The sequence below is a fragment of the Chiloscyllium plagiosum genome, unplaced genomic scaffold (genome assembly GCF_037043375.1).
Source record: "Chiloscyllium plagiosum isolate Xiang-an unplaced genomic scaffold, Cpla_swu_hap1 HiC_scaffold_8, whole genome shotgun sequence".
Taxonomy (NCBI): domain Eukaryota; kingdom Metazoa; phylum Chordata; class Chondrichthyes; order Orectolobiformes; family Hemiscylliidae; genus Chiloscyllium; species Chiloscyllium plagiosum.
This window is the reverse complement of record NW_028270146.1, coordinates 79,190,458-79,216,983: the sequence shown is the minus strand read 5'-3', so window position 1 is coordinate 79,216,983 and position 26,526 is coordinate 79,190,458. Positions and strand designations below refer to the sequence as shown.

Below are 26,526 nucleotides of genomic sequence, written 5' to 3'. Positions count from 1 at the left end.
GAGTGGTGTGCATACGGAATGAGCTGCCAGAGGACATAGGGGAGGCTGGGACAATTACAACATTTAAAAGGCATCTGGATGGGTGTATGAATAGGAAGGTTTGAGAAGGATATGGGCCAAGTGCGGGCAAATGGGACTAGATTTACTTAGGATATCTGGTCAGCATGGACAGGTTGGATTGAAGGGTCTGTTTCTGTGCTGTACATCTCTACGACTCTCAGGTCAGGAATGTGATGGAATACACTCCACCTCCCATTTGAGCATAGCTCCAACATCACTCAAAAAGCTTGACAACATCCACAGCAGCGAAGCACACTTGATTGTGCATGTGATGCCAATCATTTACTCCCTCCACCAATGCACAGGAGATGCAATGTACATCGTTTATATGATTCACTGCAAAAGTTCACCAAAGCTCCTTGTATAATAACTTCCACGCCCATGAAACGTGACTGCTTATAAGTAACCTCCCAAGCTATTCAATATCCTGATCAGAAATTATATCCCTGCTCCTTTACTGTCTCTTGGTCAATCTCCTGGATCACCTCTCCCTCAGGATTCTGAGTATAATTATACCACAAGGACTACAATGGCTCATGAAGGTAACTCAACATCACTTTCTAAAGGCAAAAGTAAGGACTGCAGATGCTGGAAATTAGAGTCCAGATTAGAGTGGTGCTGGAAAAGCACGGCAGGTCAGGCAGCATCTGAGGAATAGGAAAATCGACGTTTCAGGCAAAAGCCCTTCATTGGAACTGAAGGCAGGGAGCTTTCCTATTTCTCCCTCCACCCTGGAGGCTCCCTGCCTTCAGACATGATGAAGGGCTTTTGCCTGAAGCATCGTTTTTCCTACTCCTCAGATGCTGCCTGACGTGCTGTGCTTTTCCAGCACCACTCTAATCTAGACCATCTTCTAAAGGACAATTAGAGATGGGCAATAAATGCAGGCCCAGTCAGCAAAGCCCACAGTCCCTGCACAAATAAGTAATGGAAGAAGGATCCAGTTGTAAAGTTGGACATCATTAGGGGAAAAGGGTATCAAAATATAACAAGGTCCAGAAAGTGAAGTCAAGGGAGTGCAAAAAAGAGTTTTCACCTCTCATAATGAACATTAACACCACCCAAATTCAGTTCCAAAGGCATAGCTGCAAGGTACAGGGTCAAAAAAATTTATACCAGGGTTGCAGGATTAGGAAGATTACACAATTTGCTGAAGCTGGTCAACAGCTTATTTATGTTAAATCCAGTGAGACTCTAGCAGGATTTTTTAAAAAGTTAGGAGAAATGAAAGATTTAAATAGACGGAAATTTAGAATCACCAGAAAACGTTATTTAACAATTTGTATACTCGGAAGTGCTTGGTATTTTAGACAGAGAAAGTTGGGAAAATGTCTATTTTGCTTTGGAAGAAATGAGAAAACTCCATCTTGGCTGAAGACGAGAAACCCTGAAAAAGGCAGGAAGCTACACTCCCGGTGCTAAAAATGGCAGAAATATTCTAACACAAAAGGGATAGCCAATACAGAGATATCATATAACAAACAGAATTTGAAAGCTTAAATACAATGAATCACTAGAGAATAGCCGTTACATATTTTAAAACTTTGCATCGTAATTTAATTCAGAATTACAAGCTTTTTTTACAAAAAGACTGGAAAACAAAAAAAGGTCTGCACAGTCCTTCAAACTCTAAAGTTACCAAACTTAAAACAGAATGCTGAATACAAGCTTAATGAGCTGCATATTACAAGTGATATTGAGCTGATAGACTTAAAACAGTTTTACAGCAATAATTATTAATAATAACATGAAGGAGGAATGAAAGGAGAAATGACCGGCACTGTCAGGGCTCCGAACCAGTACAAAAGTATTCCACATCTATCAGAATGTAGGTCACTTCGAGAAGATACGCAAAAGTAGGACATGTTTGCAGAACTGCAAACAAGGGGAGTACACACTCAAGCAATTCAATATGGGTGAGAAACCTTGTTTAGAACATTTAACTGAGATACTCACAAGGAAAATTCGATCCAATGATCCAGCTTTTGCAGAACCTGGTTATAAAAAGGAACATCCCGTTAACTTCAAGTTTGATAAGAAGACAGGTATTTAAATCCCATCATGACAGTTGGGAAACCAACATCATAAAAACGGAAGGTTGGCATCAATAATGGTGACCACGAAGATGACCTGCTGGGATCTTCTGGTGACTGTGGTGGTGTGTCTGGAGGCTGGGTGCTCTGCCATAACCTTTGAGGCAGTGCTGTTGATTGTGACCTGTCAGGATTTCTACATCCAGGACCTGATTTTAGAGAAGGGCCGCAGTTACCCTCTAAACGCCTAGTTGGAGGAAGACATGGCAAGAATTGCTGTAAAACATCAGGTTGAGTGCCTTGCCAACTTGTCAGCAATTCCATTATATCCTGAATCCCATCAACCTTCAAATTCTAATATATCCCGAATCTCATCTCGCCCTGAGTCCCACTATATCCTGATTCCCATCACACCATGCATCCATCAGGGTTAACAGATTTTATACAATAATGGTGATCTTATTTATTCAGCACTATTGCATTTGATTGAAAACAAAACCCATAGGAAACTTTTAAACATTTATTGAACTACATTGCAATGATCTCGGAACTGATATTTTTCAAAAACATTATCTAAATCTTTTTCAGAATATTTTTTGCCCCATATTCAGGTACATTGCTGAATAACCTGAAATGTATCAGCATCACTGTACATCAATGGCACTCAATTCATTCCAGATAGGGAATTTAAATCATTCATCATACCTGCATTCTAATGCCATCACGTAAAACAGAATTATTCTAATATGGCTGCTCTAAGGACAACTTCACGTGTATTTTTGTGCTGTAACTGCCATAGTGTTGTTTTTGTATCATTTCGATTAAGATGGCGCAAGTTGCAATTTTAAGCATGTGATTACAGCTATCTGAGGCCTATATTAACCAGTACTGAAGATTATTTTATAAAATGGCTTTTCTCCAGACACTTAACAGATTAATTAAAGAACACTTCGGATATAATTGTCCAAAATTTTCCACCTGAAAATCCTTGCTACCGATTTATTTTAATACAAGAAATGTCCTGCATCAACATTCTGCATCAAAGGGTTTACATTTACAGACTTGATACATGTAGAACAAAAGTAGCATTATTAAGTAGAAAATGTTGATAGCTGAAAATGACTTCTGCAATGCTGGTATTTCAGAATTCCCAATCCTTCACCGGATGCTGTTAATTTCGAGATGGAGACGACTTGATTTTCAGAGGTTGTATTGAATTGGATGATTTTATCTGGCACAACATAGTGCGATAATTGAGTTAGAAAAAGGGGGGAGGGAGATGAAAAATAAGACAATATTCTAACTCCTAATCGTGAACTAGTAAAGTATCTGCATATTGGAAGATTTGGGGCTAAGGGTGGGTCAATTTCAGCTCTGACCTTCTACAGCAAATGATGGACACCAGTTTACCAATTCATTCCAGACTCCCAGACTTCCACAGTACAAATGTTCATTCAATTGACCTGTTGCTGAAGGGAGGGAAAAAAATTACAACTAGGAGGGAAATTACATCAGAAGGAGCAAGTGAATAATATAGATGAAATCCGTTTGCAATCACTGAAAATTACCTTTTGAATTCTTAATCATGAACTAGGGTCATAAATTAGGGTCACATTTTAGCTTTTATCAAAGTTTCACTTACATTTTGGTGCCTTCATTCTGTTAACAATTGGCTAGTTGGTTCATAACATCGAAGTAACATTGCGATTACTGAAGGGAAATAATTCATACATTGCACTGAAAGCTAATTCTTTCATATTAATTCTGTATCCAACAGTCCAATACAGTGATGATGATAATTTGTAAATCGAACAGCTGCTAAATGTCCAATAGCATCATCTTTGTTACGTTACTGTATTATATGCCTGATACAAAAAGTTACCAAAGTACCACTTTTGCCATATGTGTCTTGTCAAGGTCCTTTCTTCAGAGTGCAAATCTCCTCAATGGATGGGACCTTATGCCCCTCCAATGGTTGTCTAACAGTTAAGTATGATAGCCTAATCTCTCCTTTTGTACAAAAACAGGCCATCCAAACAGTATAACACAGAGCAGATTTTCTTTTATGGTTCAGGACTATGATGTTGGGGAATTAAATAAGGTTCTTATTCCACTCCATGTTGGGAGCAGTCCTCTGATACTGAATTTGCATGGATGGTCCACAAGTCACGCTTGCCACTTCACTAAGGCAGCAGGCAGGCACTCAAAGCTGGAAGGTCCTTTATCATGAAAGAATCTACAGCCAGAAGTTAGAGATAAGGGGCACAAAGAAAATATTTTAAAAAAAGAACATAAGAAATAGAAGCAGGAGTAAATGCATAACCATTTGACGCTGTTCTACCATTTAATATGATCTTCACCTCTTCCTGACACAATTTTTTTTTAACCTGTTCCCTTATGATATCCCTCGAGTCACCAAATATCTGCCTGTCTCAGTGATGGATACTCCAACTCTCTGAGGCAGGGATTTCCAAAATTAATTTCCAAATTAAGATTCACAACACGTGGAATAAAGAAGTTTCCCCTTATCCCAGCCTGAAATGATCATTGCTGTAACAGGAGACTGTGTCTTCGTGTTCTAGATTCATCTCTCGGTATGTATCTTGTCAAGTTCCTTCGGAATCCTGCGTGCTTCAATGGGAATACCTCTTGATTCTCAAGCTTGGAGGATCTTCAGATTCCTTCTTAAGACTTCTAGACGTTTTTGACTTCCACTGTGTCAAAGTAGGCAGGGAAGGGCATTCTCAAAATGCTCCAGGGATATTGTCTCACTTAGTCTGGTGACTCTCCCATACTTAATTTCCAGACAGCTGTCACTTTCTACCTATTGTGGGGTCCCAAATTGTTCAATTAATCTCTGATCAGTGGTCTTAATTGGTTTTGTAATTCATTAAAAAGTTATCCAAAACATGGGGGCAAGGACCTCAGCCCTTCCTCAAAATAGTTGAGGTGCAGATTTGTGCCAGCACAATGGCAGCTAGCAGCAAGGAATTACATCTTCATTCTCATCCCCTTCAGTCTCAGACCATGTATAGCCATTGTGGTAAACAGCTAGTTACTAGATAAGAAATATGAGTTGGACTATGTCCTGCTCCACCATTCAATAAGATCACAATTAGTCTTAAATTGACTTCTACTCCACTTTCCTGACTGCAGAAAGCTAGAGACCAGAGGGATTCATGCATGAATCACAAAAAGCTAGCACTGAAGTATAGCAGGTGATAGGGAAGGCAAATAGAATGTTGGCCTTTATTTCAAAGGGAATGGAGTACAATAGTAGGGAGGCTTTGCTGAAACAAAACCAGACAGTAGTCAGAGCACAGCTGGAATACTGTGAACAGTTTTAGGCCTCTTACCTCAGGGAAGACGTACTGGTATTGGAGGCAGTTCAGGGATGATTTCCTAGGCTGATACTAGACTTGGAGGGAGTGTCTTATGAGGAGAGGTTGGAAATTTACCTGTTGGAATTTAGAAGAATATGATCTTATTGAAACAAAATTCTTATGGAATTTGACAGGGTAGATGTGGAGAGATTGTGTTGCCCTTGGGAGAGTATAGGATCAGACAGCATAATTTCAGAATAAGGGGCTGTATATATGAAAAGAGTAGTGAATTATGGAATTCTTTACTGCAAAGGCCTATCAAGGCTGAGTCCTTAAGCCATATTCAAGGCTGAGATACATGGATTTTTAATCAGTAAGGGAATAAAAAGTTGTAGGGAAAAGGCAGGAAAGTGAAGTTCAGGATAATCAAATCAGCCATTATGTCATTGAAAAGTGGAGCAGATCCAGTGGGCTGAATGATCTACTTCTGCTGTTATATCTCATGGTTCTGCCTGTTGCCATAATATTCACATCCCAAAGATGTAAAATCTATCTAACTCAGACTTGAATATTCAATGACCCAGCTTCCAGAGCTCCCTAAGGTCGAGAATTCTGAAGACTTGTGATCCTGAGAGAATAAATTCCTTTCATCCATCTCTTAAATGGCATATACATTATTCCAAAACTGTCCCTAGTTTTAGAATCCAACCCTGCCAAACCTACTCAGTTTCAATAAAAAAGATATGAGAGTTTATATGCATGTACGAACAGATTCAAGAACAGCTTCTTCCCCACTATTATCACTTTTGAATGGTCCTCTTTAATGTTAATTTGGATCTCTCACCACACCTCTCGGCAGCTGTAACATTGTATCCAGCACTCTGTTCTGTTACCCTAATGTTCTTGTATAATTCAATCTGCCCGTAAAGCACGTAAAACAGCACTTCCCACTGTACCTCGGTATATGAGTCAGTAATAAATCAAATTTAATGAAAGATCACTTCTCATTTTCTCAAACTCCAATTAGTATAGGCTCAATCTATGAAACCCCATTGTCATAAGTCAATCCTTTCAACTCTGGAATCAGAAGCTTTTCCCAATATAATTATATCCCTCCTTAAATAAGAAGACCAGAATTCTGCACAATACTCTAAGCATTGCCACCAAATGTTCACTACAATGTAGCTTCCCAATTGCAATAAAGGCAAGCAGACTAATTGCATCCTAATTACCTACTGGACCTACAAACAAACTGTTTACGTTTAATATGAGAGAATATCCACATTCCTCTGTATAGCATCATCCTGCAATCTCTCTCTGCATTGAAATAATCATTTCTTTACTCCTCTTTCTACTAAAATAGATTACCTCAATTTTTCCCTAGTTTCTCTCTTTGTGTAATCCTCCTCTTTCCAATTTTTGTATTGTCAAAAAAGTTGGCTTCAAAACACCAAATTCTTTCATTCAGATCACTAGTATCAATTGGAAACAATTGAGACCACAGCATTGTTCTCTTTGGAACCTAAATGGTCATACTGCACCAATCTGAAAATTATCCTTTTGTTTCAAATGATTATTCTCTCTCCATGCTAATATAATACACCTTGAGCTTTTAACTTGAGCACTAACCTTTTATGTAACACCTTACTGGAATATATTTTGGAAATCCAAATATACCACATCTTAATAGATCCCCTTTATCAATTATGCTCATTATATTTTCAAAGAATAATAATTTTTTTCAAGTGCAGTATTCCTTTTATAAAATCATAGTGATTAGTTTGATTATTATGATTTTCTAAATATTTACTAGTACTTCCTTATTAATGGATTTCAGCATTATCAAACGACAGGTATTAGGCCAAGTAGTGGATAATTTCTGGCTTTCTATCTCCCTCCTCTCTGAATAGGGACAATAAATTTCTGATTTTCTACTTTCCAGAATCTAGGGAATTTTGGAGGATTCTTAGCAATACATATTTTATCTCTGCAGTCACTTTTTTTAAGCCTATAGAATGTAAGCCATTTGAGTTGTTCTTTCTTAATGGAATAAATCATGGTTGAGAATTCTTTTTTTATTGAAACACCTCCTTAAACGTCTGCCAGATTTTATCAACTGTCATGTTTTTTAATATATTTTTCACAGTCCATTTTAGCCAACTCTACCTGAACGCCGCTGAAATGATCTTTATTTAAGATTAGGACACTAGTTTCAGCCTTTCGCTTGTCATCTACAAACTAAATTTGAAATTCCAACACCAATTTATGATCACTCTTCCCAGAGGTTCCTTTACCATCTGATCATTAATTAATCCCACTTCATTATACATTGTCAAGTCTAAAGATGTTTGTACTCTGGTAAATTTCACAAACATTAACCAAAGAAATATATTCTTCATCTCAAATATGTTCTATGAACTTACCCCTCATGATCATCTTTGCTAATTTGATTTGTTCAATTTATATGAAGATTAAAAATAAACCATCCATTGCAATTGTAGTGCAAGATTCCTTTAATATTTGAATTATACTCTGTTCCACAATGTATCTATTTCCACCAAACATATTTCTCTTGTTATGTCTTTGTTCTACCCAAACTGATTCTAAATTTTGATTTTCTGGTCGAAGACAATTTCTTACAACTGTACTGACCTCACTCTTTATTAACTTCCATTTCCTTCCTGTCTATTCTTACAAAATATGGAGTATCTCTGCTTATTTACTTCCCAAACTTGGTTACCTTGTTACTACTTCACTATAATGGCTACCAGATCATATTTCTTTATTACTAATTGTACCATCAATTAACTTAACTTGTTAGAAACACTGTATTTCTTTTATTCATTCATGGGATCTGGGCATTATTGGCTAGGCAGCATTTATTGCCCAGAGAGCAGTAGAGGGTCAACCACATTGTTGTAGGTGTAGTGTCACATGTAGGCCAGACCAGGTAAGGATGGCAGACTTTGTTTCCTAAGGACATTAGTGAACCAGATGGGTTTTCTGACAATTGGCAATGGATTTATAGTAGACATTAGATTCTTAATTCCAGATATTAATTGAATTCAAATTCCACCATCTGCCATCACTCCCCTGTGTACGTTCAGACAAAGAGCCTGTTGCCTTTTTACGAGTTTTCTCTACTGTAACCTAACTGCTGATGCCCACTTGTGTTTGTATACAATATCCTTACTGCAAGATAAAGGGTTACATGGTATTTACAAAACTTAATATACCTTGACTCAGTTTCATTTCACTAATTATCAGTTGGATAATTGTGATCATTCAAAACTGAAACAGAGCATTGCTTGTACCAAAAAATCTCTCAAATCCTTAAAATGAAATATGCTGGCATATGAAAAACTTAATGGGACAGTTATAAATAATAATAAATACTATTTATTTCAACACAAATTCACAAAATCACATGGAGGAAGGTTTTCGGCGTATTGTGGGTATGTTGGCTCTTTGAAAGTGTTGTCTAATTAGTCCCATTCCTGGTTAGTTCCCAATAGCCCTGACATTTTTTTCTTTTAAGTATGTATTCAATACCTAACTGTATACTTCCCTAATTTTGGGAATTCTATCATTCATAAATATCCATGAAATTCCATACATAATGTAATAAATACTTAAACAATTAAATTGAAAAAAGAAATTATGCAGTACACAATATTTCATTACAATTTGATATTCTTTTATTTTGTAGCAATTATCCAGATGAAATCCAGAGACTGTTAAAATTGTCCTTTGGGACTCAATTCCCTTTCTTGCTCTTTTAATTTTTATTCAAGTTTCATTGCTAGTTTAATTGAGGTTTGTTGAAGTTAATTTCAATGTATATGTTTGATGTGCTGCATTACAACAGTTTGTATGTATTGATATGTAAAATCCCATAAATTTTTAAATTAATGAAAAGCAAGCCCACTTGTTATTGAAAGGAAATATTTTTCCTGCCATCTGAATAACTTCAGTTACATTATAAATTCCACATCCTAGACCTGATTACATTTATTTGGTTTACAACACAATTTACACAGTCAAATTCTTCATTGTTATACCTCTTTCCCTATTACACATTATGTAATTCATTGGTTTCATCTCTTTTAACTGTTTTGCGTTGCTGGAAATCTCAGTTTGAGTGTCACATTTTCATTTGAATTTCAGTAAATATTTTCCAACAGTAACATTCTCAACTGCCAAAATCTATCACGACAGAAATGGCTAAGTTAAGTTTTGAAAAGAAAAACAAGTTTTGAATACAAAACAAATTTGCTAATCACATAATTAGCATACCATTGAAACAAATTGTACAGAACCATCCAAAACAAGGTCCACACAAGTTGGACAACAATCCAAAATATCTTGGTCTTGTTTTAACAGGTGCTGCATGCATCAGATAATATATTTTTCACATAATCATAAGTAATGTTTTCTTTCTTCACTCTTAAGCATTGAGAGTAAAAAAAAATCTTTAATCAGTAGACTACACTGTGCTTAAGGAACTCTATCAATCTCATTGCTTTCCCTATGTAGTAATATCTACATCAGATAAACCATTTTTTCACTCAGTAGAAATGCACCAAGATACAATGAGGATTTCTTTCTACAGTATTGCTTTCTAAGGCTCTGTATAACCATCGCTCAGTTTTGATTTGTCCTTCTTTAACAAAATATTTTTAAAATGCAGATTCATCAAGAAATAACCAACTACGTGAATATCAATTCACAGCTTTGGACTTAGTGAACCATTGGCTGCAAAACCAAAAGACTTACCATTTTTCTGTCATATTTCCATCATGTCTATTCATACAATGGAAGATTCATCCATATTTATGTAACTTTGCTTCTTAAATTCAGTTCAATTACTATTGATCCAATTATCCACATTTAGTGAAAAATATCATTTTTGAATTGCAATATCTGCAATGTTGGTTTATCCTGAGTCTTGTAGCAATGTTTATTGATGCATTTTACAATATTATTTGTGTAATACTTAGATATACACTCTGTCAATTGAGGAACTTGACTGAGAGACAAGGATATGGCACAATGCATGCCGAGAGCATTGCAGTGATCATTATAGGGCACTTTCTGGTTTCTGTACAATCAGAATCTGGTCTACCACTTACTTCCGTAAACAATACTACTGGTCTAACCAGAAATGTATTCATGGTTTGATAATGAGCTCATATGGCAAAACAGTGGGAAAAATATTGAATTGTAAATTCTTTTATGTGTTACTTACCTGGAATATGTGTAAAATAAATAAATTAACTGACCAATTTTCTATTTTTGTTGTAATATGGAAGAATGGGGGAACTCCACTTAGTATAATTACTTCTATGATCCTATTCAGGTCTTTCCAGTGCACAGTGATTTGTGGAAGATAAACCATTTTATAAAATTATGAACATAACATAAATTTATTTCCAAAAGAATTAAAATTTGTAACCTTTCTCTCTTGAATAATGGTGTAATATAGATGTGGTCTTACTCTACAAGCACACGCAATTTCTTATATTTTGTAGCACTTCTGAAATCCCCAACCCGCGAATGCACAACTGTCATATGCGATCAGTGTTATTTAACTGGCCTTATAAACCTTGCTACTTCAATGTATGTCGTAAGCGAAAAGACAGACATTTCTGAATGTCTTGTAAAATATCACCAAATCTTGCTCAATATTTATATGGCAAATTGCATAACCCATGAGTATGTTTAGTGGAGGGAAAAATAAAAAATGCCAAAAGAATGGCATCATAGTCAGTTTGTCCATAAATAGATTGTGGTCATTTCATGACATTGGACCTTTTCTTCTTGCTACGCTACTGTAAATAAGCGTGTTCCCTTGCCTGTCTGCTTTCCTCATGCCCATTTCCAGAAATGCCGCAGCAGATAAGTAACACTGTCATGTCCGTTTTGTCAACTACATGCTGATTATCCTTTCTATTGGCAGTTTGTGAACATTATCAAGGTCAGAAGCAATCACTCAGAAGACACCTCCTGATGCTGTTATAGTTAATGATGATTTCAGTGAGGAGACTCCTTTCAGCAAAGGCAATCTGTTATTAGAATAATGGTAAGCACAAATTAAGGGACTTTATTCTTTTAGTTGCTTAGTTAAAAAGCTTTATTGGAATGAATGCAAAATATTCAATAAAAGTATTTGCTAAATTTAGTAAAGACCATGAATAACAGGCCATAAATTTTATATACAGCAAAATTACTATGTAATGAATATGCTATTTGGCAATAGATGCTGACTTCATTTCTCCTTGTATTAGGGCAAATGCCCACTGTTTTTAACTGTCTGGAACTTAGCTTTTGACAAATTGGTTGTGAGGCATTTACGACTGATGCACATATCGGAAAATCATTTCTGCCAAGTTTCCTTCGTGACCTGCCCGTGGGACATGACATGCTCCGAGATGCATCGCTCTATCAAACCGCATCTTTCCAGAACAATGCAAATTATGACAAATTCCATCATCCCGCATTATGCGCTTCATGCTAATCTCCCTAATTCGAAAGAATCAGGAGGCTCGCTGTTCTGCTGAAGGGCATGTTGTCTGATTGAATGATGGTGAAAAAACATCCACAATCTCTTTTGCCTCTTAATCCCAGCTGTGCCCAACTCTGCCCTCAAAGCACCATGTATCTCATTCCTTTAACTTCTGCACAAAATTACATCATCATCTACTTAGCCTCTCATGTTTAATATAGTAGAAATTAATTGTGTTTTAATTCCATGCTAATGCGGGTGCCATATATTTTGGATGGAAAACATTAATGTACTCAGTTCTATCTCTTCCTGCTGACTTCCCAGGCCTGTCAGACTGTCACATTGGGAATGCAACCACACTGAGAAGCTAGGACTTCTCCTAATCTGGCTTCTGAACCAATCATTTACAAGATGGGATTCAGGCAATTCTCGATCTCAGGAAGTTGACTTTGTGAGGTTATTCTGCTTGCTTTCAGCAATTGGACAACCTGCAGAAGATATTGAAAGTCTCCAGCTCACAACCTCGTTTTAAGCGATAATACTCCCCTGTTTCAGAAGGTGGCAGCATTACTGCATGGAAAGGAACATCAGTTAAGATAACATGGCAAACAAATTCAATATTCTCCAATATATATGCAAATCTGTACTCAATTAGGATTCCAAGTTATTAAACTGCGGGATTTAAAGCCACAGCATCATCAGAACATTTTAATGCTAGATGCAAACATAATTCCTTCTGAAGATGTAACAATTCTGCACATAAAATCTACGCACCATCAGTGAATCTTTCTACATATGCAATTGGTAAAACAACCAGATAGAATACCGATACAAAACAGCAGAAACTAAGTCACATTGCTTTGCCATTAAGTAACCAAAATAATTCAAAAATACAGTGTCGTAAAACTTAACTTCCAGGTCCAAAAAGATGTGCTTTGGAACAGTTGACATTTCAATCCTACAATTCACAATATACGCAGTTATGGTTTGTAAAATCTTCAATTTAAAAAACAAACTTTTGATGTGATTTCAGACATAAAAGGAACCATTCCAAGGCAATAGACAAATAGATTGTGAGTTTACCATATTCATTAGTGCAAAAACTATACTTTTATCTTGAATTATTGACAGAAAAAAATCTGGACCTTAGCTTGTTTGGACAGGGGATATTTTTAGTTCGGCCTGAACAGAATCTACTACAATGCTCTAACTCCATCTGTATAAGTATGTGACTGTGTGTGTGACTCTGATAATGGCCTATATGGATTAAACTGGCAACAAGATTAAAACAAATGAAAACATTAAAAAGCTTCAATAAACTGTGATTACATTTATATTCAAAGGCTAGGTCGATTTTAATTAAATATATGTACCTTAAACTTGCAAAACTGGTTACAAAGTCTTACGTTAATTCCTGTCTTGTTAAAATAGCCCCACCAGATTGCTGAAAGTTCATCTATGCATAGCAAAAACAGATAGAATTACAGATGTTACAGCTTTGGCTCTATTATCATCTGAGGGCCGTCAATAACAAAATCTCACAAGAGCAAGTTAACATGTTTACTTCAGTCATTCTGGTGCAACAAATAATACTCAATATTCAGAAACCTACTGTAAAACCTCTTAAAAACTTATACCGATTGTCTGTAACAGTATGGTGGTTGGCATATACTCCTCTACAACTTAACTTCAGTGAGCAGAATGCTGAGTATTTTTAAGTATTACCAATGCAATCAAGTTTTTTGAGATTCCATAAAAGTTACAGATTAAGTTACCATTTTAAATATATAATCTGTTTAAGGTTGTTGCCTGAGCTTCTGTCTTTGTCTGGGAGATGCTCCACTGAATATACTGAACAGCAGAGGGTGCAGGGCATCTTAACTTACGTGCTGTCATGTCATTTCATGCCTCAGGGCTCTCAGTCTGCCCAGAACTCTGTAATGGTGCAAAATGGCAGCTCCAATCAGCAAGCCAGACACATGATGGTACACCTTTGAAAATTAACTTTTATTACAAAGGTAAGCACAAATTAAAAGATATGACAATGCCATAATTCCACAGACAAAGCTTACTGCAAAGCAAAGCTGTGATTCAGCTTTAAACTGGAGCACATTTGACAGCTCTGTTTATTAAAGATACATGAAGAACTATGGCATAAAATTAAAGGTTAGGAGATAGTCCATTTTTTTTCCTTAAAATTATTTTCCCAATTTGAGTAAATGATACCTGCCTTTACATCATGTCATTTCTACCAGCGCAAGCCAATGTACAACATTCAAAAGTTTGATCTTTTATTCCACAGCTTCGAGAAATCATCTGAGAATCAGCAGATTATTAAAGGTAAACATTTAGCTTTACCATAACATTGTTTACACTTAAGTTTGCTGAAGGCACAAAGCATCTCATCAAGCAGTATATGGAGATAGTTTGACCGTTCCAGGATGGACCCAATCTGGACGTAGTGACTTACCAGTTTGGTCAATGTTCTTGCATTTAAATCTTTAAGGCAGCAATAACATTTTTAAGCATGCCACGAAACACAACTGTGGAGCATTGACCTATTTGAATTTACTTTAAATGAAGGAAGAAATAGCTGCATTATTAGGTTCCCTCAAGATATACTTGTCATTGCTCTAGTTTGACCTTTCCAACAAAGAGAAAAAGAGTGTACAACCAACTACACTGATCAATACCAGTTGACTCTTTAAATCCACAGTGATTGTCCTGAAAGTACATGGCTAAACTCACATCCCATTTTGGATACCCAGTCTAGCAAAACCCTATGGCTAATTACTCATTTAAAGAAAAAAAAACCTAATGAGCAATAATTTCTAATAGTAATTTCCTTCTATCAAATGATTTTAGCAGACATTTTGAACAGTCAGCAGTATCTCCCCAAACACTCTTGATTATCATATTCTCCATTGCGCACATTAAGGTATCATGACTTTTTGCAAACAGTGGAAAATATTTTACCCAGTGGAGGCCAAGTATGCCCATCTTAAAATTGGCCAGTACTATTAAATGCCCAGTGGAAAATTCAGGTTATTGTTAGTTCCTGTATTTTGCAGAATTTAATATTAGTTATTAGGTTTCTCCAGAATACAATTTTTAAAAAAAGAACATCACAGAATGAAAAATATATCCCTCAGAAAGTAAAAAAAACATTCCATCCTCAAAGGAATAAAGCTCATGAAAGATATTCATAACTATGCACTTTAAAACACTGTTCATAATGTTCCCTCTATTCATGTTTTATAGCCTTTATGCAGGCCCACTTTTACAACATTATACAGATGCACATTCAATATTTATTGCTGTGGGATGAAGGGATCTTGAGTTTCTTACTTTGTTTCTCGCAAGTTCAGCACCTTAAGAAGTAAGTGACTATTTTAGTATCATCGCAGAAAAAGACACTAGGCACACCCTACACTTGCTGTGGCTTGTTGACATGAACCAGGGCAGGCAGAAACCAATAATACATGAAGTGCTGTTCAGAGGCAATTAGGATCAGTTGTCAAGGCTGGACCATTAATGAAGGAACATGTCAGCAGAGTCACAGACCTCAGCATTTGAGGGCGAGAAGGCGATTTAGTGTGACAGATCGAGTCCTTCCGATGTCCTCAGCAGTACATGCTAATACCAGTCTTAACAACACAGTGTGGCAGTGTATAATGCAACTAACATGGACTTTGATTCAGCAAAATGACTGCTGCCACTGCTAGTCCATCTCACTTCAGCTGCAGATAAGGTTACCCCAGCTAATAATTACCAGTTTGCCACACTCTTCCTTGTCCAACCAACTGTGTCCTTAACACACCCAGTTCATCTTTCTTTCTTCCACACACAAAAACTTAAAGATACGCTCCACAATATTTTAATCTCCAATTTCATGATTCTATATTTCTGGTTGATTTTGAATGTCATGCAAAATTCTTAATAATGAAGCTGAAACATCTGTTTTGAAGGATATGGGCGAACATATATCCATGGTTTATATCTCCTCATTTTTAAAATTAGGCACGAAAAATTGCATATATGCCAAAAAGGACAAAATTATATCCATGATATTAACAAGAATTCTGCTGCATAGTAAATATATCTCAAGGTCTGCTGTCAATGCCCTGCTTCTATAGCACCAGATTTACATGTGGTGCGTGCACCTTTACTTTCAGCCAAAGCAGAGAATTCTCTCATGCAAAGATATGATTTTCTTTAAGGGTCAGAGAGTATTTTGTGGTTATAAGATACATTAGAATAAAGGACCATTGTTCAAATCATACAATTGATCAGTATATCTGTACATAATATATAAAAAAAATCAAACAATGACTTCAATAATTTTCTGTCATCCTCACTTTGATATGTAGAAAATGCATAACATATCTAAATCCACTTCTAAATGGGAGCTGCTCCCTATTTCACTAATTCATATCACATTCATCAGTGAAATGCAGTTGTCATGTGGATACATGAACATGAATACAATGTACCAGCACAATAGATAAACTTAAAAAAAAGAAACTTAAATTCTGCACATTAATGTTTCATAAGTTTAGCCTTGTGAATGCCTCATGAGGATACTTTCTGTTGTGATTGCTTTATGATAGCAAAATAAAATTGGTAAACATTTACATTTTAATAGGGTATGTTATTGATGACGAGCGCCTTTTTTGTTAAAAGCAAAACTAAGCAATGTTCAAACTTAAAATGGAAATCCTTGTTTTTTTTTGATAAAAGTCAAGATTAACTAATAGACAGAACTGCATGCTGAGCTCCCTTATTCACAGCATCTGCGTGAATGTTACATTTTGATTTTACTAATTTAAGTGACACACCATGGTGGAGCTAGAGTTGACTGTACTCAAGGGCCACTACCTCTTGAGATTAATGGCAATTATTGGGAGCTCAAAAAGACTTGGTATGCCAAGATTTCAATAACTAGATCACAAACCTCCTACAATCTAATGGATTCTCCAGAAACTCTGATAAATAAATGATTGTTAATTCTGTATCTAAGCAAAGGACAAAGTTCTAGGCACTGTTATTGAGACATAATTTTTGCTAAGGTAGAAATGTCAATTATGACGGGTCTTAGGTAAAAGTGGGCTAAGATTAATGGAGGCACGTTGTTTGTTACGCAGACGGTGGTATGTGCCTGGAATGCAATGCCAGAAGAAGTGATGGAAATGGATACAATAACAACATTTAAGAGGTACCTTGACAGATAAATGAATAGGCAGGGAATAGAGGAATATGGACCACATAGATGCAAAACGTTTTTAGTTGAGAAAGGCTTAATGTGTTGGCACAGTCTTGGTGGGCTGAAGGGTCTTTTCTTGTGCTGTACTGTTCTTTGTATAATGCTGCAAACAAGAAACATTGGGCTGAATTTTGTCAAGGCAATGTTAGCAACAACCTCCCTCAGCTGCTTCCAGGAGTCCTACTGACTGATTTCTCTCATAATCAGGCAATTAACAGCCTGGTATTGGTATTCCTGTCCCTTTGTGGGACATATTTCACCCTTGACAGCATTTCAATCCCAGCAGCACCAACAGTAACTGTGGCCACAACTGGGGCTACACTATGGACACTGCCTTGGGATCAAAGTGGAGAGGGTCAGAGCTCCCCATGCCAGTCAGTCCAGGCATGGCATGGGCGAGCAGTGCTTTCCACAGTCACAGTTCCTGCAAAAGGTTACAGTCTTCTTTGGGCCACGGTATATCTGATTAGGGAGCACCTCATCACAACTCCACCTCACCCAGCATTCACAGATTTTGCTGGCAGAATGCCTGCAGCAGTGGGAAGACACCCTTATGTGGCCCTTATTTAGATTAATTCGGGAGGAATACTGTCCTCCATCTCCCCTGCCACTGAGAAGTTTCCAAGTTATTAAGAAATCAATTGTCACTCAATCAGCCCCCTTCAGCTTGTCTTTCCTCCTGCCTTCATTCCTTCTCCAGCTCTTTGCACGTCCCAACCTGTTTCCGACAGCCCCGTTAAATCCTGCCCTTGTCACTTGGGACTCTGTGCAGACGTCTGGATGGATGCATACTAAGAGGTGAATATGCTGTGTTTTACATTGCTGAGCTGAACATGCCACTTTCTCTTAAGGGTTTGTGAACTCTTATGCTGTTATCTGTTACACTGCTTCAAACAAAAACAAAATACTGTCAACGCTGGAAATCAAAAAATTAAAAACTGCTGGAACGCTCAGCAACTAGGCAGCAATTGGAAAGAAAAAAATAATTTTAGCGGTTTAGGTTAAGGCCCATTCAGATGAAAGGTGATCGATTAGAAATATTAATCCTACTCCGGTCTCTGCAGACTGTTCTCCTTCAGGCTCAGTGAAGTCCGTGGCTTTGGATTGGAGTGAGTCCAGGAAAAACAAATGAATTCTCTTTGTTATCTTCCAAACAGGTGCACATGATTTCATCTCTGGGCATATGCAATTGTACAGACAATGGGGCTACTAGTTCAGCCTTCAAAGTATTCACATTCTTCTTTTCCAGCAGTCTTTGCCAGTGGTTTTACCTCTACAGATAACATGTTATTACTCAGTGAAGATGCTGAATGATTGTAATTGATTGATTTAGAACCTGCGTATTCATATGTGTATGTACAGAAGTCTGAATAATAGAGTAAACCCTTCTCTAAAAAGATGCATGGTCTTGTCAGTTCAGCAATAAAGGCAATACATCTTTTATCCATCCAGTATCCAAGACTCACATTCCACAGAGATTCTACAAAGAGATTTAAGCATTCTTTAAGTGGGGTGGGGGAGGGGTGCTGAATTATCACTGGAGATATTTTTTTCAATCCATCCAGCACCGTACTGGCAAGCACAGAGTGGGGCTAAGTATAGTCTCTGTAAACATCTTCTGACTAACATTCACCTCTTTAACATGGTGCCGTGTTTGTGCTCTCCCACGAAGTTAAAAGCACAGATCAGTAACTTAGGAGATAAAGGACATGAGGCCAGCTTCGAAATGAAGCAGGAATATTATGATCTAATGGAAGCTCTAGAAATGTGGAGAGGTATTTCTCTGATTGAGTTGGACGATTGGTCTTCAATTGCTGCACCATCATATTAAGAGATCAAAAGTCATTTCAGTCTGAAACTAAATTTCCTCAAGGGGAGGTGATGGTCCAGTGGTATTATCGCTCGAGTATTAATCCAGAAACCCATAAAAATGTTCTGGGGACCTGGGTTTGAATCCCGCCATGGCAGATGGTGGCATTTGAATTCAATTAAAAAAATGTGGAATTAAGAGCTGAAATCGTCAATTGTCAAAAAACCCATCTGGTTCACTCATGTCCTTTAGGGAAGAAAATCTGCTATCCTTACCTGGTCTGGCCTGCGTGTGACTTCAGAGCCACAGCAATGTGGGTGACTCTCAACAGCCTTCTGAAATGGCCTAGCAAGCCACTCAGTTGTATCAGTTGCTCGAAAGTCACAAGAAAGAAATGAAACCGGACGGATCACCTGCCATGACCTTGGAACCTGAAAATACAATGGCAAAACACAAACAGCCCTATCGACCATGCAAAGTCCTCCTTATGAACATCTGAGGGCTACTGCTGAAACTGGGAGAACTGTCAAGCAACAGCCTGACATAGTAATTCTTACAGAATCATAGCTTGCAGATAATACCCCAGGCACCACCATTACCATCCCTGGATATGTCCTGTCCTACACCAGCATGACACACCCAGCAGAGGTGGTGGCACAGTGGTATATAGTCCAGATGGAGTTGCCCTGGGAGTTTTTGACATAAATTCCGGACCCTATGAAGTCTCATGGCTTCAGGTTAAACATGGGCAAGGAAACCTCTAACTGGTTACCACGTACTGTCTTCCTTCAGCTGTTGAATCTGTACTCCTTCATGTTGAACCACACTTGGAGGAAGTACTGAGAGTGGCAAAATGTACTCTGGGTCGGGGATTTCAATGTCCACCACCAAGAGTCGCTCAGCAGCAGCATTACTGATCGAGCTGGTCAGGTCCTAAAGGATATAACTTCTAGACTGGGTCTGCGGCAGGTGGTAAAGCAACCAAGAGGAAAAAAACATGACCTCAGCACTACTAATCTGCCAGCTGCAGAAGCATCTGTCCATGACAGTATAGTTAAAAGTGACCACCGCACTATCCTTTTGGAGATCAAGTCCTACCTTCATATTGAGAATAACCTCCATTGTGTTGTGTGGCACTATCACCGTGCAAAATGGGACAGACTTCGAACCGATCTAGCAGCACAAGACTGGGCATCCATGAAGTGCTGTGGGCCATCGACAGCAGAACTGTATTCCAGCACAATCTGCAACCTCATGGCCTGGCATATTCCCTACTCAACCAATACCATCAAGCCAGGGGATCAATCCTGGTTCAATGGAAAGTGCAGGAGGGCATGCCAGGAGTAGCAGTAGGCATACCTAAAAATGAGGTGTCAACCTAGTGAAGCTACCAAACAGGACTACTTGCATGCCAAACAGCATAAACAGCAAGTAACAGACAGAGCTAAGCGATCCCACAACCAACCGATCAGATCTAAGCTCTGCAGTGCTTCCACATGCAGTTCGTGAATGGTGGTGGACAATTAAACAACTCATTGGAGGAGGCGGCTCCACAAAAATCCCCATCCTCAATGATGGAGGAGCACATCAGTGCAAAAGGTAAGGCTGATGCATTCACAACAAGCTTAGTGCTGAGTGGATGATCCATCTGGCTCTCCAGTGGTCCCCAGCATCACTGATACTAGTCTCCAGCCAATTCGATTCACTCCACATGATATCAAGAAACAACTCGAGGCACTGGATACTGCAAAGACAATGGGCCCCGAAAACATTCCGGCAATAGTACTGAAGATGTCTGCTCCAGAACTTGCGGCTCCCATAGCCAAGCTCTTCCAGTACAGTTACAACACTGGGATCTACCTGACAATGTGGAAAATTGCCCAGGTATGTCCTGTACACAAACAAGCTGGCCAAATCCAACCCAGCCAATTACTGCCCAATCATTCTACTCTCCATCGTCAGTAAAGTGATGTATAGGGTCATCAACAATGCTATCAAGCAGCACCTGCTCAGCCACAACCTTCTCAGTGATGCCCAGTTTGGGTTTTGCCAGGGTCACTCAGCTCCTGATCTCATTACAACCTTGGTTCAAACATGGACAAAACAGCTGAATTCCAGAGGTGAGGTGAGAGTGACAGCTCCTGACATCAAGACCACATTTGATCAAGTATGGTATCAACAGCCCTGGCAAAACTGGAATCAATGGGTATCAGGGGGTCAAACTCCACTGGTTAGAGTCATACCTGGCACAAAGGAAGATGGTTGTGGTTGTGGTTGTGGAGGGTCAGTCACCTCAGCTCCAGAACATCTCTGCAGGAGTCCCTCAGGGCGGTGTCCTAGGCCCAACAATCTTCAGCTGCTTCATCAATGACCTTCCCTTTGTCATAAGGTCAGAAGGTACTTGGGAACACCACCACTGGCAAGTTCCCTTCCAAGCCACTCACTACTCTGACTTGGAAATATACTGCTATTCCTTCTCTATCAGCATTGTGGGTCAACTCACAGCAAGTGGACTGCAATAATTCAAGAAGGCAGCTCACCACCATGTTCTCAAGGGCAAATAGAGATGGGCTATCAATGCAGGCCAGCCAGCAACACCTAAGCATCACAAATGATTTTTTTTTAAATTAGTGTTATACAGCAGGTTAATGTTAAGAACATTCTAAACACTTTGGTGTTCATAATGTTCAATGATGTTGACAGCAAGGATAATGGTTTGCAATTACTCGGGTCCATCATTTTGTTTATGGGCAGAACATTCAATGTTTTTTCTTTGGATAGGAGAATACAACTGACATAGATAAGCCAGAGGAGCTGCCAATTCTTTGTTTAGAATTTTAACAATTTCAGCCACTATACCATACAATGTGTTTGTTCTTTAGGACTATGTTTTTGTAAGAGAATCTTCATTTTCTGCCTTCTCATCTTGATTTTACATAATAAGTTTGATTTTAATTCCTGGGCAGAAACATACAGGAAGCAGCTGGATTGTCCATGAGCTCTAGCTAGGAACTCTGAGACAATTTCAATAGACTGGGCCTCAATAATGTGCTCCTTGCCAATTACCTGCGGAAGTAGGATAATCATGAAAATGGGTGGCAGGAGGCCATCACTGATAATCCACAAGAGAGGTGCTTGGGACAAGAGGTGCTTAGGGCGGCACGGTGGCACAGTGGTTAGCACTGTTGCCTCACAGCGCCAGAGACCCGGGTTCAATTCCCGCCTCAGGCGACTGACTGTGTGGAGTTTGCACGTTCTCCCCGTGTCTGCGTGGGTTTCCTCCGGGTGCTCTGGTTTCCTCCCACAGTCCAAAGATGTGCAGGTCAGGTGAATTGCCCATGCTAAATTGCCCGTAGTGTTAGGTAAGGGGTAAATGTAGGGGTATGGGTGGGTTGCGCTTCGGCGGGTCGGTGTGGACTTGTTGGGCCGAAGGGCCTGTTTCCACACTGTAATGTAAAGGAAGGGTGAACTGGGACGCAGGAGAGAGATACAAAGTTTTCTTGCCGGGACTCAAAGGACACACCTGTCCCTCGTTGTTCTCGACAACTGAGCAGAGAACGCTTCCATCGACCCTGGCACCTAACCCTAGTGAGCTAATCACATTGAGAAAGTCACTATAGCTCCCTTGCGCTGACCTCAGGTTAATGCAATGGATTGGGTCACTTTGACATCGGGCACAATTTTGCAAATTGTATGAGGGTCCCCGCTCTAGCATATCCCCACCTACACCCAGATTGTGACCATGCCCCTTGCACATGCAATCAGACAGATTATGCAGGAAAACATAGTTCTACCTTAACTGTCTCCTTCAGCCTCCCAAATCTGGTATTTGCCCATGGGGAATTAAGATCAAACCCTTTGTTCATTTTTTAACTCTTAGATGGAAATGTTATGTATCTGACCTTGCTTTTTAATTGATTTTTGTTTTAGCTCAAGGATTCCGTTAAATCTTCTGGCATATATCATGTGACACCATCCTTTAGAAGAACAAGGACAGTGGGGGGAACTAGATATCTGAGAATTATGCAACATGTCGCCGATATCTGTCCTCTAGCAATCTGATGGTAGTCTATTCATATTACCATTCAGTATAGAGAGGAAAAAGCTGCTTGTCCTTTTGGTCGTTTGATCTTTTCCATCCACTAAAACAATTCTGTTCAGAGCTAAAACTGCAGCATCACTTTTATTAATACAAAACTGTAGCACAAAGCCAAGATTTTGCTATTTGAGTACAATACAGGATTAAACATGATCCACTTGGTATCATCCAAGAAGAAATTATGTATTTTACGCAGGTAAATGGAACACCAGCTTCAAATCAACACTTTCCTGCTTCAGACTGCTCCAATTTTAATGTTTAGTGAAAAGGAGAGATCCTGAGTGCAATTAAAGAGGTCAACAACAGGTGAATTTTGAAAATTATAGACTTAACTTCCCTCATGACAGCAAATACTAATGTTGTCCTTTGTCAGTCTTAACCTCTGGCAATCTGACTACAATATTGCTGCACTTGTATTTTGAGGGCCACCTTATACAGTTGATGAATGATACCACCTGAAGTCGTCCAGCCAGCCACTTGGTTGCAAGAACTATTCGAAATAGAATCATCACCACAAGTCGCCCTGTGGTGCACAAACCAGTCCCCCCGAACCACCAAATTTCTTCAGAACAACTAGAAACATGTTATAAATGTAAACTTACTGGTGTTGCATAAACCTGAAAACATATTTTACTTAAATCAGGAAATCGTAAGCTATTTGAGAAATGAATGAAATTGGAACAGTATATTCTTGTTTCTCGTCTGCATCAAGGAACCAGCACTTATATATAAATTTTAGTTCTCACGGCTCAATAAAGTATTTTTTTAAGATTTGCAGCTCTACAACACTTATTTTTTCATGATATCTATTAAGATTATGATTGAGGTGTTTATAATTATGAAATGATTAGACAGGATAGATAGAAATATGTTATTTTTAAAAGTTGGAGGTTGCAGAATGAGGGCAGTTGAAATAATATTAAACACTTAGACCAGAAAGAAGACTTTTGAGGCAATGGAATTCACTCCAAGTATCACTGGTTGAAGCAGAAAAGATGTTAACATAAAAGATTACATTTTTAGATGGACCAAGGAAACGTGGGTGATGGGATTTATAACAGAGAAAGTAAAAATAATTATTTGCTCCCATGATGTGTAAACATCAATATGGATATATGGCTCATCTCGCATTACAATGTCTGTGGTTTGACAAGCCAACAAATTGCAGACATTAAATAATGACTTCTAATGTCTTATTACTCATCCAGCTGTCACCTTACACCTGATAGCATTCTCCCGAAATACCTCCAATGAAAATCAAAGCAACAGTTCAGCTTTTAAAAGGAAGTTACCAACATTTTGATCCAACATCTATCATACTTCAGGCTGGTCATGATTTACATTCATTTCAAATCATTACCGGCTAAAACATGTGCATCTTTATTCTTCATTATCTATCTGTCACACATCTACATCACTTGATGGACATGACACAAAGTCAAAATCTTTGGAAAACTGAACAATCACATCAGGGTTACATTGGTCAGACACTGATTTGACATGTTACAAAACTACATTGCAACATCTCATAAGCGAAGTAGAAAATGTCGATAGCCTCACAGTTGATAAGGTCCTCAAACATCTTACATAGGCTGTCAACAATTTCACACAAATTTCTGTTTTACATTTGATTGTTATTGCAACATTGAACGTGGTAATGTAACCCTTTAAATGGAATAACTAGTTCAAAACAAACTAGAAGATTGTGGTTTGTTCACTTCTTGAAATCTTAATCAACATAAGTTCTTGATTTTTCAAGAAAGGATTCAGCACATCCACAAATACTTGCATTCTATTTTACATTGGCATCTGCATTAAAGTACGGTAAAATGTTCACATCAAGAATTATTTTCAAAAAGCTGATAATTTAAGAGATGTGAATGGGTTTCCACTGCTGGTCAGATCTTTTTAAAAACTATTTTTATAGACTCATTTCAGTAATACTAAACAAAATATTTTATAGTTCACAGGGAATAGATATCCTAACAATTTCCTATTAATTTGATTAATCGTTTTAGTCACTAGGCAATGGGTTACATTCTTGTGCAGTTTTACTTCACAAGCCATGTGAAGATGTTAAACACTGTTATTGCCTCTAGCACCTCAAATTATTGGTGTATTATTTCATGCATGCACTGTCTTTTTATCAATTACTTTTGAAGTAATGTTAATAGACTAGAAAATTGAGACATTTATGAAGTATAGGCTGTGTTTATGAAAAAAATCCATAAAATATGACAAAGGCAAGCCTTGATAAAAGCTGCTTTTTAATAGATTATGGCAAAGTGATCCTGCCAGAAGCTGACAACTGACTCCTCTGAGATCACTCATTTTTATGGGATTAATTTTGTCGTACTATAAATGAAGTTAAGCATCCTAATTGATCTGTACACACAGTACAGTATTTCAGCACAAAACCTTATAACCCTCCTTATACTCTGTTCTGCTGATCCTCGGTTAATTATCTTCTACTGATAACTGAGAAAGACATTTCTACTGGCAAATTAAACTGATCGTTTTTCTGACTTTGTCAGAATTTTACTGTATCCAGAATGATTCTTAACAATCATCAGCTTTAGTGTCAATAAGAGTTTGCAATTTATCTCATCAATTTTATTGACAAAGGGGAGCAAATATTAAAGAAAAAACATTTGGCTAAAATGCTCAAAAGCAAAAGTTAATGAGCTATGAATTATAATCTCCTAGAATAATTATGACCAAGGCTTTAGGCAAAATGTTCTCCAGAGATTACTAAAGTATGAAAATCATTATTCTATCATTTTCACTGTAAAATACAGAGACAGTTTCACTTCTCCAAAACTGAATGATGTACAATATAAATTCTTTCACCTTCAGCTTCTGGGTCTGAATCCTCTCTAAGTGGGCTGGGCTTGAGTATCTCCCTAATTGGGCTTTCTTGGTCTCATTCCAGTTTATAAAGGAAATGACTCCACATTGCAGAACTGCTCCCACATTTAGCAACAATTGCTACTTATAAAAAATCAAGTACTCCTCCTTAGTTTTTTTTAATAAAAGTGCTTTTTAGTCATTATACTGTGATTCAAGGCACAACAGCCTTGGAGGACAAGCAAAAGCAGCAGCATTCTTTAAAGCAAAATGCATCAACCCACTGGTGATCCTGTCACCTGGATGGGCTTTATTAACAGAGCTAAAAGGTTCTTGCCTCCAAGTACCTACAAGTGCCTGCAGCAGATTACAGTACCAGAGGTGGCAGTTACGAGTTCTGCCGATAAATACCTCCATTACTGCTGCAGCATATAATTTTACAAATTAGAAGTATGATGTTTTGAATCAATTTTAATGACTCAAATCACTTAAACATTATTAACATGCTGTGACCAAAATGGTTATTTTGCATCAATGCATCAGTCTTGTACTCAGCATAATACATACAAATACAACAACATATGAT

The 26,526-nt window shown here is 38.0% G+C and overlaps 1 protein-coding gene across 3 annotated transcripts in view; it reads right to left on the bottom strand.

The window, feature by feature from the left end:
- dph6 (diphthamine biosynthesis 6) overlaps window positions 1-26,526 on the bottom strand; it is a 332,005-nt gene that overhangs the window by 139,452 nt on the left and 166,027 nt on the right. The window lies entirely within an intron of this gene.